We start from the raw sequence: 18,817 nt of genomic DNA, 5'->3' as shown, positions 1-18,817 counted from the left end.
TAATTTTGTCCGCCACGATACATGTGTTTTGCTTTCATATACGTATTGAAGGAAAAATATTCAGATTCTAGACAACCCAAGGAAACTTTGAGAGGGCTCGACCCCCCTAGAATCGGCGTCTACGGCTACATATGTTAACCATAGTCAATCATTGTCAAGCCACTTCTGGATGAAGATCCGTCCAACGCTTCTCTACATCCAACTATCTCGGTCAATTCTCTTCCACGTTACACTACAGTGCATTTTGATTTCGTCACATCACTGTAAAGAAAGTTTCCTAGGTCACTTCTTGTATCTTGGTCTCTAGTCAAGAATTGCTTTCGTCCTCTGATCATCATATATTCCCAAAATATCTGCAGTCCATAACCACTTTAATGCTTTTATTGCCCCGTGATAATATCGTGTTTTCATCTTTATGATTCATGCTATTCTTTTCCTACCCTTGTGTGTGATTCCTAGCATATTTGTTTCTGTTTATTATTATTATTATTATTATGTCGTTTTCAGACAAAGTATTTCTGATTTTGTTCGTGTTAGTATCTCCAATCCACGTATCAAAACAGGTGGAAAACATTCAATGAAAATTTTACTCTTTAAATGCACTGGTATTTACTTTTCAAAATGAAGCTGTTCCTTCCGAATACGCTCCAAACTTCGTTATTATTATTATTATTATTATTATTATTATTATTATTCGGAATATTATTACAGCCCGTAACCTCGTTTCTGATTGCGATCTTGGCTGAAGATGCATTTTGTTACCGGAAATTTCCCCTACTGCACGTAAATATAACTATTCATATATCATATTATCGCACAAATAAAATCCTATTTATATTGCATTATTTTCTTTTTCTTCTTTTTTTCAAAACGTCTTCTTAATCTGCCAGTATTAAGTAGTAAACAGCAAACATTGCACTAAAATTAGTGAACTTCAAAGGAAGTGAGATCCATATTTTTGCCCTTTTTTAATTCAAATAAAACACGTCAAAACGAAAGAGTGAAATATAGACTAGACTATAAACTTTTATTTCCCCAAACGATGCCAAGAGTTATATAGAGCGCATGCACTATCTGATTTGATTTGCACTGTGTCACCATCTAGCGAGACATTTCGGAACTTAGTAGTTGATGTGTATCGGCTGCAAGTCCACTCAATTTGACGAGTGCGGCAAATTCTACTTGACAAAGGTAAGTACCATGATATATCTTTGAGTAACTAGCTAGATGCAATGTTGCATAATTCTAGATTTAGATACGAATGTGAAATCCACTGGAAATAACTCACAAAAAAGGAAAGAAGTACTTGAACATCACGTTTCATCCCCATTTCACACGTGCTTGCTGTCTGCTGCCGGGGTTGAAAAAAAAATGTCATGGTTGCCAAATCATGTATTGTGAGACCAACTTGTCTCACATTTTCTCTGTTAATTTTTCTTTCTTTATAAGCATCAGCATTTTTAAAGACCAGAAGTCTTGCTTCATTAATGATTGAGTTCAGTAGCGATAATCTAAACTAACTTATGGTGGATTTTTTTGAAATAACAATATATTTTAGGATATCAGCTGATTGAAGCGGACTATTTATAGTATCCATGACCTACTTTTATTTAAGCTCGAAAACATTGTAATTGCAACACTGATAATTAAGCGGAAATAGCTCGCATTAAAAGAAAAATAAGCTTTGTTGACAATATTAAGGTGACAGCAAGTTGACAGTTATAAACAATTGGTTAATTGATATGATAGATCAACGGAAATGGGATAATTAGTAATAATAGGAGCGGAGATTATAACCGGAACATGAAAGAATAGGACATGGGTGACAGACAGTGATGCTTTTATATTTCCCCGGGAGGAGGTAAACCATGGGTGAATGTAGTAGTAACATCATTTCAGATTTTGTCAGGGGGCTAGATTGTGTACTGATATAAGAGATTTACATTTTTTTTATTAGTATATTAGTAGAAAATTTATTAAAAAAGCATGTGATCCTCAAATTCAAAGGAGGTCGCGGTGGCGCAGTGGTAGACTGTTTACCTTTGATAGGTAGGATCTTTCGTTCGATCTCAGCTTGCCCAAGTGAGCTTTGTGGTGGATAAAGACCGTGTGAGTAAGTTTTCTCGCGGTTCTCCCGTTGGTTATAGTTAAGGAGCCGTACTTCCCATTTAGGGAAGGACGAGAAACGCCATATTTTCAGGAATTATTCATTGACTATCTAGGATGTTAAAAAGTAGGTAATAGAGTGAGTTCTTGCCCTTGTACTTAGGGTGTTTAGGTAGTGCAACAGTAAGATGTATCCTCGTGCACGGGAGATGAGAAGTAGCTGTTCTTAACTATTACCCTCCCGTTTCCTCCCACTTGCCATTCCACTATTTCATTAACTTATCATCACTGTCTCCTTTAGCCTAAACAGTGTAAAACTTAAATATTTCGTTTATTCTTTAAACTCCTGCCAGGGATTTTAACAAAATCGTAGATTCTCATGTTGGGGGGCTCTGGTGCTTCCCTACTTATCATAGAGTCACGATTTATACATCGGTGGAAAGCTAAGAAATTTTCTTTTGATCTGATGTGAATTACTGATATTATTGCAGATTTTTCTCTTGGAGAATAAGAACTCAGGGGCTACCAGATAATGACGATTAATATAATGCTTTTTAGTTCTAATAGTGGCGTACGCAAAGGGGATTCTGGGTTTTAATTGCCCCTCTCAAGATATGAAATATAAATATTTACCATATTAAAATATTGTGGTAACCACGATTTGTGTATATACCTAATACCATCAGGGATGTACGCTGACGCAGTGACGTGGCTATGAGGGAAATCAGGGCTTGTGTCCCGGGTGCCGGACTGGGAGGCCGCAAAATTGGGAAAATATTTAAGGAACGTCTTGATTTGGTTGGTCAAGGGGGTCCTAAGGCGAGTTTTTGCCCGGGCGACAACTAGCCTAGTAATTTCGCTGTTCAGACGGGGTCCTGGATATTCGGACCTAGCCTCCGAAGTCCCCCCCCCCTTTTTTTTTTTTTTTAATATTTAGTCTATAATTTATCTTCATGTTGAATTTGTTTATCTCCAAAAGCTTTAGACACCTCCCGAAATAAGTTCCTGCGTACGTGCCTGCTAACCACCGCACGTACTTTGGAGATTGGCACTCCACCCGTTTATAAAATTCCGTGTGCATAACGGGTCTTATTATTTTGTTAGCAGCTTCGTACCAAGTGCGTACAGATTTATGATATGGGTGCAAACATGGAATGACAAATAAATGCCATTAAAACAATTACTCGAATGTCTTCTTAATTCATTTTCACTAGGTTTGCTTGCACGAGATTTGTTTGCGGACATACCAGGAAATGTGGGAGCGGTAAAAGTAGAAGCATGTGAGTAGTCTTTATTTCAGAAAAGATGTTCCGGGGGCCACACTTAGTATTCGGAGGGGGATTGCTGGTACTATTCTATTCATTATTATATTATAGACGGAACAAAGTTAACATTTGAAAATCTAACTACTGTAGTTAATTGTACATAAAAGTGAATTTTAGTTAAATAATAATAATAATAATAATAATAATAATAATAATAATAATAATACATTTTAAAGAAAAATCCTTGTGGCAGCCTGGGTTCTCCGGCAGCGTGTCTTCAGTTCTATGCAGGCAAGTATCCACGGGGGTGGGGGTAGGGGCCGAGCTCCCCTACATTTTTGGGCTTGCTACGGGCCTCGTTCTGTGTTTTGTGAAATTATTATTACTGTTTTTTTAATGATTTGGTTTAGTGAAAATCAGATGTACATGTTTTGTATATATTCCAATTAGTTCTGGAGGCACTGTGCTTTATCTATTGTACGAGGGCTGTCTAAAAGGTATCCGACCTTTGGCCAGAAAAATAGTTGCGAATACCTGACAGATTTGGGACCCTAATCCCCTTCAAAGTAGGCCCCTTGTGCTTCCACACACTTAGCCCACCGATCCTTCCACTGCTGGAAACACCGCTGGAAGTCTTCTTTTGGAATGTTGTTCAGCTCCGTCGTCGTGTTCCGCATTATGTCTTCTCTACTCTCAAAATGGGATCCCTTCAGAGGCGTCTTCAATTTTGGAAACAACCAGAAGTCACAAGGAGCCAGGTCTGGAGAGTAGGGAGGTTGGCGAACGGTTGTAATTCCATGTTTGGCTAAGAACGTGTGGATCAATTGGGATGAATGTGCTGGGGCCTTGTCATGATGGACGTGCCAGTTCTTCGCTGTCCACATGTCTGGTCTTTTGCGCCGGACTGCGTCACGGAGTCGCCTGAGAACATCTTGATAGTACTCCTTTGTCACTGTTTGTCCTTCCGGTGCGTACTCGTGATGCACAATTCCACGGGCATCGAAGAAAACAGTCAGCAACACCTTGATTTTGCTTCGCACCTGCCGCGCTTTCTTCGGCCTTGGAGAATCGGGATGCTTCCATTGAGACGATTGTTGTTTTGTTTCTGGGTCGTACCCATACACCCATGACTGATCTCCAGTTATCACGGAATTCAGATACCCAGGATCAGTGTTGGTGGTGTCCAGAAGGTCCTGTGCAACGTCAAAACGGGTGTCTTTTTGTTCCTGAGACAACAACTTGGGTACAAATTTAGCAGCCACTCGTTTCATGTTCAAATCGTCACGCAAAATTGCATGTGCAGAATCTTTACTCACTCCAACATCTTCTGCAATCTCCCGCACTGTCAAACGGCGATCTGCCATCACCAAATTTCGCACCCGCTCAACAACAGCTGCATTCCGAGCAGTTTGGGGCCTGCCGCTACGCTGCTCACTCTCGACTGATGTGCGGCCATCTTTGAATGGGTTGAACCATTGTTTAATTTGTGTTACACCCATCGCATCTTCTCCAAACACCTGCTGAATCTTACGAATTGTTTGGCTTTGAGAATCACCCAGCCTTTGACAGAATTTGATGCAGTATCTTTGCTCAATTCGTTCAGTCATCTTGCGAGAAACACTAAATCCGACGAACACTACCAACAGCACCTCACTTCGCGACCACCAGCTCACGACTGGCACACGCGAACGCGGTGAAAAAATTCAAGCATGCGCATTAAGGTTCCTCCTTGCACCGTGCACGGTGGCGCCGCCTGAGAATCACTACTTTGCGTGGAAAAAATTAAGGTTGGATACTTTTTAGACAGGCCTCGTATATTATGTAGCATTAATTAATGACTTTGTGTCACCCTAGGATGGAGTAATAATCTTATTGATATTTACATAAAACAACAGGTTGTCTTAAAAGAATGAAACCTTTAGAGCTCAAAATTCGGAATACATTTATGTGAAAATAATATATGAACGTTTTACTCTACGACCTTCTATTGTTACGGTGTCATCATTTTGCCTATAGAACTTCTGTGCTTTCTGGTAAAAAAAAAAAAAAAGAAAAAGAAAAAAAGAAAAAGAAAAAGAAAAAATGTAAAAAGTTATTTTCACAGACCTCTTTTAAAGCTAACTTAACACCATTCAGAGAGTTCTGCAGAGACCGAAACAAATGACAGTTTGACGGTACCAGGTCCGGGTTGTATGGTAGATTCATTAAAACCTAACGGGCCGCAGTGGCTCAGTGGTTGAGCGTTCACTTCTGGTGCTTGCGGGTCCCGGGTTCGATCCCAGCCTCCGTCAAGTGAACTTTGTGGTGGACAAACACCGTGGGCGTGGGTTTCCTCGGGGTTCTCCCGTTTCCTCCCACTTTCTTCATTCCACCATTTCATTCATTATTCATCATCATCGTCTCCTTTAGCCTAACCGGCATAACCGTGGGACGTAAGACTCAAAGATTACATTTCATTTCATTAAAACCTGCCAGTCAAGTTCTCTTAGTTTCTGGCGGGTCCTTAAAGATATATGCGGTCTACCATTGTCAGCTTAGAATACGGCTCTTTTTCTGTTGACCAGTTCCGGTTGTTTCTTAATTGCTCGTAGACTCACTGTCGCTAATTATCAAGAGTACAGGTCTGAGTTATCGTCGTTCTTCCCGATGGCAGCAGCTCGTCATGCACGATGATCTTCCAGTCCCATCAAACGCGCAACATCATCTACTTGGACGTCAGAATATGCTTTGTTAGAGACTGTGGAGCTTCTCGCTTCCATTACGATCCTTTTCCGCACGTTGTTGTAAGTTATCCACTTTCCATCACTGATGATCAACCGCTTCAGAAGTGGCTGGAATTTGTTACGTTTCAGTAGAGATTCTCAGATAGAAATTCGATCGAGTAAACGTTTTTGAGTCAGATCATGTTGCACTAAAACGTGTAGCGTCTTTTCTTAGCCAGCTTTCTCCAAATGTTCTAACACACTTCGGATAGCTATGATTGCTTAGAGCAGCGTTTCCCAACCGGTGTGCCGCGAGGAAATCGAAATAAAATTATTAATTATATAGCAACCAGATTGCAAGACATAGGAAAAAAATGTGTATTTTTGTATTTCACATTACTATGAATTTCTAGCATGAGAAAAATACTGTAATTGTAATACATTATTCTACATCTATTACTGTGTACCAGACAGTATTTCGGCTCGTACACATTTCCACGGTTAGCTGCTATGTTACGCTTCAATTGAGAGTCATACTAACACCGAGAAATGGAAGCATTTGTACGGTACGCGTCAAATGAACGTTCGTAGAACACTCATTCGCACATGAATGACAGAACAACACTTTGTTCAACAGCTGTGTTTTGACTTCGACGCATCGCAAACTGTGTGATTGCAATAATATGCACCCGTTTTGGTTAAAACAGCAAAGTTAAAAGTACAGGACATTTGTTTGTGCGTTCGTTATTTAGTGATCTTCGTTCTTACTGAAAGGTTGGATACAGTTTTCGAAGAAGAAAGCGTATTTTTAAAAATCTGAGTCCTATATTTCATTGCAATTGTTTTCTATTTTAAAATTAGAATAAAAAAATAAGCATAATGAATTAGCATAGAGGAAAACCAGTGATCGAGCTTTCATCTCTGTGAGAAGGAAATCAGTAATCACAGAAAAAAATTTCCATGGTATTTTATATTCGCAAATAATAATAATAATAATAATAATAATAATAATAATAATAATAATAATATCTATGAGTGTGCCGCGAAAATTCAAGTTACACCCGTAGTGTACCGCAAGTTGAAAAAGGTTGGGAAACGCTGGCTTAGAGTATTGGCGACATCATGATTACTTACGTGCCGGTCTTCCTCGACTTTTGTCAGAATATCATCCACTTTTGCTTTGATTGGTTTCAAAATTTCCAGAACGAAAACAACTGAATTACAGTATCTTTCAGCTGTTGATTTTGATAACGTAGCTTGTCTATAAACAGCACAAATTTCTTCACTGCTCTGTGCAGCATGTGCGCCTCTGATTATAAGAATACCATCATTTTTTGCACATTCACTATCTTCAACCGTAAACTCTTAAATAACATTAACACCATCTCATGCAGAGAAGGCTCACTACTTTTTAGACTACCTGACATGATATAGGTATGTCAGATACTTAGATTTTCAAATTTTAATCATCTTAAACCGTAATATAACTGACAGAACAACTACAACACTGTTTTTCTGTCGACAACTTGACATAAATATTCATAAAACTATATCAGAATACTTTGAACATTAAAGTAGAATTTATGTTAAATGAGTAAACTCCATTTAAATTACTTGAAACACTTTAAAGACATTTCGCCTTACTGTGCAGAATGACTCAGTTTGAATCTGTAAAGAAAAAAAAAACTTGCAGTTGTGTTCTCCATGATGCACTTTCATATCCTATTCAACAACTCACTACCTCTTTCTTGACTATCTGGATATGCCAGCCTGTTTGCAAAACGTGCACAGAGTTTGTGACATTTGACGCATGACCTTTTTTTAGTCCATCCCTGTGTTATGTTTCTGATGTGAGTTTCCTAGCAAACATCTCGTTCGCACCAATCTAACAAGATATGTACGCAAAAGTCCTGAAACTACAGGAATTTGGGGCCTTCAACCCTCCACCTTGGTGAAAAGTTCTGTCTGCCTAAATCAAGAGACCAAGAATGTATATCATTGTTAGCTCTCATCTATTGAAACCGGAAGTGGTTGAAATCTCAATAGCTTCCGGTTTCAATACTGATCCCCGTAGAGCAGAAGTGGTAATACTGGAAAGTAGCTTAACAAGGTTTTTAATATCAATTTTGCGGCTTAAGAACAAGTTTGATTTTATTCGTCTGTTTAAACCGGAAGTGGGACCTGCTGTCACTTCCGGTTCCAATATTGAGTTTTCCGTGGTTCTTAAGTAATTTAGTTTACCAAATACTTCTTTTATGTATTTACACTGTCCGTGTGTCAGTTCGTCTGGGAAACAAAAAATCCGAAGAATTACTTGATGCATCACCATTAGTTTTACAGTATATTGTGTAATGACTAGGGTATCTTTAAATGCTGGTAAATGTTCTTCAGCATATTGGTACAACCCGCGGCAAAAAACCTGCAACATGAGGATGTAAGTTTATTGTAAAACTACGCCTAACAGCACAGGGAATGAACATAACGTCTAAGTGGAACGAATCACGCCAGGATAAACCTCGGCCTCCTCCCGTGCATACTTATTTTGGAGCAAAAGACTTCATCACTTCACAATAAACTTATATGCTCATGTTGCAGGTTTTTTGCCGCGGATTGTACAATAAAGGGCGCCCATCAGGGGGGTCAAGGTGGGGCACTCGACCCTCCTCCCTACAAAAAATTGTACTTCAGAATATCGAAAACCCAATAGAATTTTTACATTAGTTACAGCAAAATTTGAAACTATTTTTGAAATGTCGCTTATACTTGCCCCCCCCCCCCTTGGAAACCACAACATGGGCGTCCTTGGGTACAATCAGTTTTATCAATTTACACTTTTTATAAATGAATTACATAACACCAAAACAGTGTTTCTGAGGTTCAAGACTTCGGTGAACTAATGTTTTCCACAAGACTTGTAAAATTTTTAATCTCGTCCCGAATTAAAAAAAAAAAAAAAAAAAAAAAAGTATTTCTCGTCTTAAATCTCGTTTCGTTTTCGAGACCAGAATCGAGACGAAACGAGAATTTTATCGTGTCGTATGTAACAGTATTCATGAATTAATGAAACTGTTCAAACAAAGGGGCGCGGTGGCTCTGGTAGAGCGTTCACCTCTGATACATGAAGTCCCTGGTTCGATTCCAGCTCGCAAAAAGTGAACTTTGTGACAGACAAACAACGTGTGCGTTGGTTTTTCTCGGGGTTCTCCCCACTTTCTTCATTCCACCATTTCATTCATTTCTTATTACCTGTAGCCTAGCCAGAATAACCATAGGACGTAAAACTTAAAGATTTTATTTTCATTTCATTTCATTTCAAACAGTGCTGCCATCTGTATGAATGTACAAATGTTGGAAACCCACAATCTCGTAGAAATTCTGTCCTAAAAGCATCATTTTTTTTAAATGAGTAATTTAAAAGATACGTTGCTCTTGTATAAAGAATTTCTCTCGTAATTTTTCGGTGCAAACCAGGTTCAAAGGAAATTTATCGCCGTTAACATTTATGGATAAGATTTGTTAGTTATGTGTATAAGTGCCATTGTTGGTCCAAATCTCCTTTTCTTTCAACTCAATTCCGGTTTCTTCGTTCTGTGATTTGACATATATTCTTTTTTCCACCGTTAACGTTTTGTATAAACTTTTTATATCTGGAAATGGAAAATTTGGAATCGCATAAATGCTGGGATAGTTCCGTTATTGATAAACATTACCTTATTACGTTCCACTCTTATGCTCTATAGTAGTGATCCGCAACCTTTTGCTCCTCGCGGCACACCATAAATTATTTATGACCCAATATTGCAGACCAAAAAATGTAATTTCGCTCATGTAATGTTGATATTGGCACAGCTAATACAAACATGTAATATAATCATTATTTAGATTATATTATTATTATTATTATTATTATTATTATTATTATTATTATTATTATTATTATAAACAGAATTGTAGTTCTGAATTTATTAATAATTTATGAACTTTAATTTACTGTAGATGGAGTGTAAAAATATAAGAAAGCACACTTTTCTATTCGACCTGCTATTAAAATAAATAATTGTATTCATACTTTACACAGTAATGGAATAAAAATTAAATAAAATTTAGTTATGAAAAATTTGCGTCATACCTTTCACGTTGTACTGACACTCCGTTGTACCGCGGCACACCGGTTGCAGATCACTGCCCTACAGGATAAAAGAGGTGGATGAATAATGGAAAGGAATGCTTATGAAAGAATTGGTGGAATGAGAATATTAGAGAAAATGGAAGAAACCCGATAAAAAGCCATGGACACGGTGTTGTCGACCACTAACTTAGGTAATGAGGAATGAAAACGAGGATCTCTTTCATCATAACTGAGCGGTCTACCATGGAGCCACCGCCCTCTGTTGTTTTTAGCGTCCCTTATGTGTTCTTGTGTTCTGGTTTCTGCGTTTCTTTTAATCATAAAGCTATAAGTTCGTAATAAAAGGTTTTTCCAGACCAGCTATCCTATATGAGGTTTTCCTGGTTTTTCCTCATTCATACCAGACAAATGCTGGGATGATACCTAACATACAGATCCCAGGTCGCTTCCTTTCTTCCCTTTCCTTGGGTAGTATGATCACCGAGGGACGTCATCCCTCATACTCAGTGGTCGAAGTGAGACGGTATGCGGTGGTAGCTATGCCATACCATCTCAAGTTTTTCAATGATTAAAACATACCGTCACTGGAAAGTAGATGCTAAATATCTTTAACAAATCCATTTTTATACACAGTAATTAAGAAATAGCTTTGCACGTAGAAAGATTGTATTTCTTATGTAGAAATAATTGCTAAGTTGACAACACCGATATTTGTGTTATCTTTCTCCTATCTTTTGTTTTTAAAATGAAATGTCTTCAAAGAAGTTCATCTAGTTTATAGTTTGATGTGCAATATTGAATTGTTTCTTTCTTATGAATGTGTATTCTTGTCTGAATGCATATAAATGCCATGTTTTGGGCATGGGCAGATTTATGGGCTGTCTGGTATGGGGACGAGCCTTCCGGGAATTTGGAATACCTCAGTCAAATGAGGGACTTGAAGTTTTCCCACAGAAAATTGTTAATATCCTCATTCGGTTTTTGAGCATTTTCGTGTATAATTCGCTATAATACAACATAAGGGAATATATATATATATATATTTTTCCAGAAAGTTGTTGGGTGATCAAAGTCTCTGCATACTCCCCCCCCCCCCCGTTATTACAGAGAAGCTCTCCAATGGTTTTCAGTCGTTATGTAAATAGAAATGCAATGTTTTAGGCAAACTATCCTCACTGCATTTCAACATTTGGATACCCGGTATGTCGAGTCAAAATCGTAATAAAACATACCACCTCTGGGGTTTTTTCCACTTCGAACACTGCTCATACTTGACAGTCTAAAATGGCCATAGATGCCGAGAGCCTACAAATCTAAATCCCTTATACTAATCCTAACGAAGGCCTGTAATATCTGTATTAAAGCAATATGCATACAGCATCGAACCCTGACTTTAGGAAAGAAAACTCTTATTTCTAGAAATATGTTCATTATTTTTGGGAAACATCATGAAACAAATATGTTGATAAATTAGTACTTCCCTCGCACCTTCCCCTTACTGATATGACTTAATATATCATGTAATGCGTACATAACCACGTGCACTGTAAATCAAATGTGAGCCAAATTTTGTTTACGTCCGTTACGCACTTGGCACTTAGTTTAGTTTAAATTTGTCCAGGTTGGTGTGGTACTTAAAACGGATGTTTCCTTTAATTTTTAAAACGCAAAGAAAGGAAGAAAAGGAATGAAGGAAAAAATGCATGAATTCACTTTCTAATTCAAGACAGGCCATAGCTTCCAACTTACTGACAGAACAAGATGGAATATATAACTTATGCACAGTTTCAAATGAACTATTAATTTCCAGATAGAAGACCTCGGTTTCAAATGAACTATTTATCTCCAGATGGAATAACTTAGTTTCAAATGAACTATTTATTTCGTTATAATAGCTTGGTCTCAGATTAGCTATTTATTTCCAGATAGAATAGCTTGCTTTTGAATGAACAATTACTTTTAGATAGAATCGCTTGGTTTCAAGTTAACTATGTGTTTCTGGATAGAATAGTACAAAAGAACTATTTATTTCCAGATGAAGTGGGTTGGTTTCAAATGAACTGTTTATTTCCAGATGGAATAGCTTGGTTTCAAATGAACTATTTATTTCCAGATAGAGCAGCTTCTGCATTATATTAAAGTGGGTTTAATGAGTTGAGTTTATTATAATTTAGCTTCCTTTTCGGCAGCGAGGCTATATGAGACGTGGACCTACTGATTAACGTGGAATCCGAACCACATGAGCTCCCGCCAGAAATCGAACCCGCGTCTCCCACGCCATAGGCACGTGCGCTAACCGCTTAGCCACGAAGGAGCTCTAAAATCAGTTTAAAGTAACGCTAATTACAACAGATGGCAGCATATATTCCCTATATTTCCCATATATTTTATAGAGAGCGGCAATATTCACAATAGTTGAACCACCTTAAAGAGATAAATATTCAGATTTTGTTTCAAGACAAATTAAGTCAATAATTAGAGAATAACACGTGCACTTTTGTTCTATTTTATGCATCTCGATCTAGGACACTTTACTGTTAAAAACATACTTTTGAAAAGTAAAATTAAGTGCTCTGTACAACTTTCCACACGTCTTGTCAACCATTTTAATAAGTGTCTACCTTCTGTTTTGATCTCCTTTGATATTGAACGAGCATTTGATACTGTTTGGATGAGGGGTTAATTTATAAACTCAAGCTTCTGCTTCCTCAGAGCTCTGTCGGATTAATAGCCAATCTTCTCCATCAGTGCCAGGCTTTTGTTCAGATCAACCTGGCAGAGTTACACACCCTTGAACTCCGCGCCGGTGTGTCCCAAGGATCTGTTCTATATCCTCTAGGATATATTCTTTATGTAGCTGACATGCCTCAACCTCAGCTTCCACTATATGCCTTACAATTTGCTGATGATACCGCTTATACAGCGTTGGGATCTTTTGTTTATCGCATTAATCAACTTCTACAACCACTTTTGGACAAACTCGTTATATGGTGCCTGTAATGGAGGCTCGAGCTGAATTCAAATAAGACTCAAATGACTCTCTTTGGGCTCAAACGCAATAAATACTGTATCAGTCGCAATCCAGAACGTCTATATTTAACTCTTGTTGACTCTCCAATACCAATTCAAAACAGTCTCAAATATCTGGGTGTAATGTTCGACAAACATCTTACTTGGAAGCCTCATCTGAATCAACTGGAAGCTAATATCCAGCGCCGTTTGAACCTTTTACGAAACCTTAAAAGTACTACGTGGGGTTCTTTGCACGTCCAGCAATCATGTGTGCACATCTCGCCTGGTTATCGGCAGCACGAAGTTTCTATGAGCGCCTAAAAGTCCTCGAAAGACACGCCTTACGTCTGGCCTACTCTCTTGCTTTCGATATTCCCACTGCTGAAATATATCATCGTGCGCAATTTCCCACCTCTACCATCTACGCCAACGCTACATAACGATACGACTCCAATTAGCACATCCAATTGTCCTTGAGCCTGTTAGACAAGACCAAAACCCAGCTGACCAAGCCAGACCTAGTTCCTGCTGTACCACGCTATGCCTACCCACCCACCACTGGATCATCTCTTAGCTAAGCCATAGGCCAATATAATCCAGACCGCCATATCTACCACTGAAATCCACATATATATTGCACATAACCTCTGTGCTTGTACTCAAGAAGCATTTGATCACAATAGTCGGCAGAGCCGTGCCGAGGGGGAAGGGGGCGAGGGGGACAACGGCCCTGGGCGCCGAAGTAAGGGGGGCGAAAAAACCGGAGAAAAAGGGGTAAAAGAAAGGAAAAATTACTTGGAATATATGTATGGGGGCGCCGTCGTATACTCTCGCCCCGGGCGTTGATTTTCCACGGCACGGCACTGATAGTCAGCTCTGACACATTATCATCAATTTGATTTTGTCATTAGTTTTCCTACTTCAACCCATATTATCATATAGCCTGAAACCATTCTCCATGTCTCATAATCCATAAAGTTGAAAATATCTCTGGCCACAGAGAAGGTGTTGCCTTCTACGACCTGCCTATGCATTGGATGGGAATGAAACTCTTGTTTATAAAGTGCTCTGTACGAGGAATAAAACAAAGTAATCCAAAAGTGCACAGATTATTCTCTTAATTGTTGATTAAATTTGTCTTTGGACCAAAATTTGGAAGTTTATGTCTTGAAATTGGTTCAATTATTCTGAGATTGTCACTCCCAACAAAATACTTTGAAAAGATAAGTGCTGCCATGTGTTTGCCAATAGTTGAACCTTTACACTTACCTTTAAAAATGTGCAAAAGAATTTTATTTTATTTTATTTATTTATTTTTGCACTCGTTACTGAGCTAGTAGCTAACGTGCCTTCCTTTCATGCATAAAGTCCCGGGTTTGATTCCCGATGGAACGATATCGCTCTGAAGTAGTTCAAATTCACTTAAGGTATTGTTCTATTAAGACCTCCCTGCTAATAAGTAAATACAAATCAATCGATGAATCAACATTCTTTATGAGCGCTCTTTATTCAGTGATAGAGCGCTCAAATCTATTTCGATCTCAGGTCATCACAAGCGCTAACTACATTCAAAAATTCATTTTAAACAATTTAATAGTTTTTGGACGTTTGTCATTTCATGAATACAAAGTGGAAAAGAATTTTACAATATTATAATTCATCACCATATTATAGTTCATTTGCAAGCCTACCGTGAAAATTTTAAGGGGCCCAGTAAAAATTTAGGGGGGCCTGGCCCGCTAGACCCCCTTGGATACGCTGTTGGACCCGCTTGGATCCGTTTATGTTCAATGAGTAGTTCATATTCTGCGTTTCATCTTTCTAACCTTAACGACTTGTGACATTTCCCTTCTTCCTTCCTTTAGGATACATATTTTAATCTCCCTCCCAAAAATGAAATTTAATTTTTAAGTTTTACGTCCCACAATTATGCCGGCTACGCTAAAGGACACGGTAATGATGAGAAATGAGTGAAATGGTAGAATGAAGAAACAAAACAAAAAAACACGGGAGAACCCCGAGAAAACCCTCGCGCACGGTGTTTATTCACCTAAAGTTCACTTGACACGAACTGGAATCGAACTAAGGACCCATGCACCAGAGGTGAACGCTTTACCACTGAGCTACCGCGGCCCCCGTAATTTAATCAAACTATAACATGACAGATACCTAGTTCGAAGTCGGTATGCTTAAAACTTTATTTTAAACGGTTTAAGTTACCCCTTATAATGATAATGAGTAATATAGCCGATAGCCTCAAAATTTTCATCGGCAAGAAATGTATTAAAAATTTATTCAATCATATTTTCTTTATCGACTTAACATTCACTTTAGTTTCATAGTGAAAATTTAGCTTTTGCAAAACAGTAACTCTGGCGCCGCTTCAATTAGATAAAGCCCAGAATATCTTTATTTAAAACAATAGTTGTTAAGTATATGAGCTCATAATGTGACATAGCATTAGTATAGTTTCGCATATCATTAATAAATATTCCAATCATTTTATTTCGTCCATTATTTTTTTCTTTATGGTAAACATTCAACTTCCTGTTCATTGTCCCAGCAGCCAACCGGAAGGGGAGTGTTTATGATTGGAAGTTGCCCCTATTGGAAAATGTTGGGATGATTAAATAAAAATATTGGTAGAAGAGAGAGAGTACTTTTTTCTATATAAAAAAATCAATTAATTCTTCGCTTAGACAGAAAAGTTGCAATGGTCGGTGACATGAGATGTGACGTCAATTTTGAATGTCGACAAACAACTATGGAAGTTGCCCCCGTACCCTTCCCTTTAAAAGCTAAGTTTTCGAAAACGTTCTTAATGAGAAACCGAGTTTCATATTCCTAATTATCTCTTGCCGTTTTGGTTCTATGGGGATTAAATATAGTACAGAATATATACTAGGGGGCCGCGGTGGCTCAGTGGTAGAGCGTTCACCTTTGGTGCTTGGGGTCCCGGGTTCGATCCCAGCGAACTTTGTGGTGGACAAACACCGTGTGCGTTGGTTCTCTGGGGATTCTCCCGTTTCCTCCCACTTTCTTCATTCCACCATTTCATTCATTTCTCATAATCACCGTTTCCTTTAGCCTAACCAGCATAACCGTGGGACGTAAAACTCAAAGATTTCATTTCATTTCAGAATATATACTACTTCCGGTTTGTATAGAGAAAATGGTGGGGATAGAAGCTATTCGGGACACTGAATCCACATTAAAGAAACATTTCTCGCTATCTCATAACTTTGCTGTAAAGGAAAACGATGTACCGAAACCAGAATTGTACACTTATTATTATATAAAAATAGCCTTAATGAAATAACATGTATATACAGGTGATCCATTTACATCATGCGCGACGACTATGTGGGTTTCGGGGTTTCGGCATCTACAAGATTTTTAGTTTGGACCCAAGTTTGAACCCGTTTCTCTTGCGTTTAAGTCAGCCGTGTTACCGACTGAGCTAGGGCAGCTCCAACTTATCGTTATAGTACCGGCATATTTTAGTTAATCACAGCACAGGCCTTTATGACGGTGTTCATAAAAGATTTTAACTAAAAATAAATGAGTCAAACGTCGAGACTTCCCTGAAAACTTTTAGGATAACACGACCCGCAATTGAAAAATGAAATGAAATCTTTGAGTTTTACGTCCCACGGTTATGTCGGTTAGGCTAAAGGAGACGGTGATGATGAGTAATGAATGAAAATGGTGGAATGAATAAAGTAGGAGGAAACGGGAAAACCCCGAGAAAACCCACGCACACGGTGTTTATCCACCACAAAGTTCACTTGGTGGGGGCTGGGATCGAACCCACGACCCCAAACACCAGAGGTGAACGCTCTACCACTGAGCCACGTTCCGCAATTGATATGCACTCACATAAATTTTGGAAAGTCGGCGCCGTTGTTTACAATGATAGTGGTTAAATATCTCAGAAAACAAAATTTCTGTGCCTTTAGGGCAGAGAAGCGAAATTTTGCGCCAAGAATCTGTAGGGAGAGGGACAACGTCCTAGGTATTTTTAACATTACCGGGTGAACAGTGTAGCCAACCTAATGTGTAAACTTATGTGTTTCAAATGACACTACGTCAGATTATTACGTATTTCAAATCAACATGTCAAACGAAAACTTAAAATACCATTTATTATGCAGTGTTGCAAACTTAGGATGTTATAGTATCATAAACATCCAAAGGTTGGAAGCCTCTATCACACATATAGCACAAAGAAGATGGACAGAATAATGTACATCGAAAGTACCTTAGCGTTGGATACCATGGTCATGATATGACTTGTTTCGAATGAATAAGAAGGAAGTTACAAGGGCTTGGAAATTTGAATTTTTTAAAAGGGTTTATTTCGAAAAAAAAATGCTTAGGTAAGTGTAATATCTAGTTACTTGTATCGTTTGCAATTGGCAAACAAATCATTTTGCCGTTTACAGCATTTCGATATCTCAAACCGTTCCGGAGATATGATAAACATTGATGAAGTTTGCAACACTGCTTAAATCATGTAATTGCAAGAACTTTTAATTACAGCTACTAAAAGTTATTTCTGTAATGCTGTAAAAGAGAAAGAGAACAATAATCATTTTAAATATTTTGCACAAATACACCATTTTCAGCAGTGTTGCTAACTTTACCAATGTTTGTCATGTCTCCGGAACGGTTTGAGATACCGAAGTGCTGTAAACGGCAAAATGATTGGTCATGGACAATTTTGCCCCCTCAGTTAACGAAGGATAATTTTTCTCCGCAGTCAATGAAGGACGATTTCCTCCCTTCAGTCAATGAAGGACAATTTTCCCCCATTTGCACTTTACCGTCATTTATTAGTTTAATGTTACAACATATTCTTTCATACCTGACGTACTGACGATGAGTGTGTGTTATTGTCATATTTCTTGATTTAAAAACTAGACAACTTACCATAATTCTAATCGGCGGGCCACTCAATTTTCTTAAATATATTAACCGCACCACTAAGAAGCGTACAGACTGGCGCGTGTATGTAAATAGCATCTGATTCTACGCAAAAAGATGTCAGGATGCTGTGAACGCGTACTCATTCTGAAGGGCACGCGATTTCGAAGAGAAGGTTATTCATAAACGGACCTTACTTACAAAACTACCCTTGAATATTAAAATATTAAAACTTTATTATTCTATTATTATTCCAGTTGTTAAGAAAATGTCATGTTTATATGTGTCATAATCCATCATTATTTCTCTATTACGTCTACTATTGCGTCTGCTAGTATAACCCACACGACTTGTCTGGAAAAGATGCCGAGAAAGTGCTGTCTCGTCTCGAAAAGTTGTTTCTATTGGAAGAGTTGTCTCGTCTCATATGTGATACTGTCTCGTCTCGTGTGCAATAGTATCAATAACATATGCTCAAATCTTTTATACTCCTTTCAATCGTTTTTATTCAATTTTCTAGTTCTTTTCTTTCTTTTTTTAAAAATAATTTTACCCTTTTTTCTGTAATTTTGTCTGGTTATAAGTACGTAATATTTATTATTGTTTGTATTGGTTTGTGATCGGACTTTTCCAGCAAAGTTAATTTAAGAAATCCCATCTAAAAATATAGTAAAACA

The 18,817-nt window shown here is 38.1% G+C and overlaps 1 protein-coding gene across 1 annotated transcript in view; it reads left to right on the top strand.

The window, feature by feature from the left end:
• Nucleotides 1–1,056: 1,056 nt before the first annotated feature.
• The window catches only part of NaPi-III (Na[+]-dependent inorganic phosphate cotransporter type III), a 495,622-nt gene continuing 477,861 nt past the window's right edge, over nt 1,057–18,817 (top strand). The window contains exon 1 of the mRNA XM_081769823.1: nt 1,057–1,191. The gene's annotated coding sequence lies outside the window, so the exon portion shown is untranslated. The remainder of the gene's footprint in view (nt 1,192–18,817) is intronic.

This window comes from Thermobia domestica, chromosome 8 (genome assembly GCF_964235325.1).
Source record: "Thermobia domestica chromosome 8, izTheDome1.hap1.1, whole genome shotgun sequence".
In the NCBI taxonomy this organism is placed as follows: Eukaryota; Metazoa; Arthropoda; class Insecta; order Zygentoma; family Lepismatidae; genus Thermobia; species Thermobia domestica.
This window is presented reverse-complemented; position numbering and strand designations above follow the sequence as displayed.